At 44.1% G+C, this 2,271-nt stretch overlaps 1 non-coding gene across 1 annotated transcript; it reads left to right on the top strand.

The window, feature by feature from the left end:
* The first annotated feature begins 2,057 nt into the window (after positions 1-2,057).
* On the top strand, positions 2,058-2,130 carry Trnar-acg (transfer RNA arginine (anticodon ACG)). Its single transcript has one exon. It is a non-coding gene; the product is annotated as a tRNA-Arg (tRNA).
* The last annotated feature ends 141 nt before the right edge of the window (positions 2,131-2,271 follow it).

Consider the following 2,271-nt stretch of genomic DNA (forward strand, 5'->3'; position numbering starts at 1 on the left):
AACTTTTAGTCGAATGAATCTACCACAATTTCTTTTAAAGCACGGTACTTATTCTATCGGTTTCTTCTGCCGGGCCGCTAACTTATAGGGACAGAAACAAAGCAACACAGGGTGACAAGCGGTGGTGAAGGTCGAACATAAAGACACACACACATAATACAGATACATTATATACAACAGACTTCTTTCAGTTTCCGTCTATCAAAGCTACTCACAAGACTTTGGTCGGCCTGAGTTAATAGTAGAAGACACTTGCCCAAGGGCCCAAGGTGCCACGCAGTGGGACTGAACCCGGAGCCATGTGGCTGGGAAGCAAAGTTCTTACCAAATAACCACGCCTATGGTTGTGGGAGTGGGTTGAAGAAGGAAAGGGCTTGTCCATTAAAAGAGCAGCGATGAAATAGTATTCTTTGGAAGGAGGAATTCCAACCACGTTTCGTGGTTTGCTATATCAACAGCTCCCTTATAAGATCCAGGGGCGAAGGACATCATCAGGTTTCGGCCCCTACTCCTCTACCGTTTTCCACGTGGTGGGGCCTCTGCTTGCGGAGGTGTCTTCAGCTCTGGTGTTGAGTGCGTTTTTACCTTTTTTTCTTTGGCCTGTTCTTTGGTTTCTTCGATGCAGCGTCAACGAATGACCACTCTGCAAACTTCTCTTTAAATACTCCTCGGCAGGCACCGGCAGCCAGCGCCAGCTTACTGTCACATGACACAATCGAAGCTTCAACTGACCAATTGGAACAAGATTAGTGGTGGAAGCAAACCGATTACATCGATGCTAGTGCTCGACAGTTACATTATTGACCCCTAAAGGGAGGAAAGGCTAAGACGACCTTGGCCGAACTTGAACCCAAAACGTAAAGAACCAGAAAAAGAAACATGCTTCCTAAGTCCTCCGTCCCGCGCGTGCTAGCGATTAAGCCAGCTTGCCACCTTCGAGGGACGCGTTTTAATTGAAATACTATTTTCAAATGTGAAGGTGCGTGGCTTAGTGGTTAGAGTGTTTAGCTCACGATCGTTAGGTAGTGAGTTCGATTCCTGGCAGCGCCTTGTGATCTTGATCAAGACACTTTATTTCATGACGCTCCAGTCCACTCAACAATTTAAAATTGTACCCCTATCTCAAAGGGGTCAGCCTTGCTACATTCCGTGTCACGCTGAATCTTTCTGAGATCTATGTTAAGGGTATACGTGTCTGTGGAGTACTCAGACTCTGGCACGTTAATTTCACGTACAGACTGATCGGATCAACTGGAACACTCGTCGTTGCAACGGACGGAACACCAGTTTTTTTTTCTTTTTGTTTTCAAATCCAGACAAGTAGTCACATATTTTCGATGGGGTGGGTGGCCTTAGGGAACGACCTCAGAATATAACTGGTATTCGATTTATGAAACCTGGAAATATAAATAAGTAAAGCCCATTCGGTGTATTGTCAGTTTCTTTTGGAGAATTTGGGAAATCCCATGATTAATAGAAGTTTTTTCTTTTTACTGTAAGCAAAGTTGGTGGAGCATAGAATAATGATTCAACACTGGAATATCACACACACACACTCTCTCTCTCTCACACACACACACACTCTCTCTCTCACACGCACACTCTCTCTCACACGCACACACTCTCTCTCTCTCTCTCTCTCACACACACGCACGCACACACACACACACAGAGTAGCGGAAACCAGTTGTTGCCCCCAGTGGATGGGATGCTAGCATAAAGCTAAAGATCCGCGAACCCGGAACCATGTGGCTGGGATGCAAGCCTCTTACCACGTAGCCACTCCTGCGCCTCTGAAAAAAAAAAAATTCATTCAAAACTATGCACTTCAAATGGAAATGTGGAAAAAATACAGTGGTTGGGTAAGGTAAGCAGACAGACAGACAGACAGACATACACGCACGCACACGTGTATATATGCACATTTGTAGGCATGTATGAATAATGCATTTGTGCATAGGTATGTACATGTGTGCGTACGAAAAACAAAAGGTATCAGAAAAATAAACACGAAAATGTAAAGCCATAAAGAATAAGAATACGGCAAACGGGCATATGGGCTCGTGGCGCAATGGATAACGCGTCTGACTACGGATCAGAAAATTCCAGGTTCGACTCCTGGTGAGCTCAAGGTTGATATTTTTGAAATAGCTTAGTATTCAACAGTTTTTAGACCTAAATTTATTGCTTGCTTTTATTTTCGTATATCACTAATCAAACCTGTTATACAATACTGAGCACACACACACACACACACATATATAGTATCCC

Source organism: Octopus bimaculoides, chromosome 2 (genome assembly GCF_001194135.2).
Source record: "Octopus bimaculoides isolate UCB-OBI-ISO-001 chromosome 2, ASM119413v2, whole genome shotgun sequence".
Taxonomy (NCBI): Eukaryota; Metazoa; Mollusca; class Cephalopoda; order Octopoda; family Octopodidae; genus Octopus; species Octopus bimaculoides.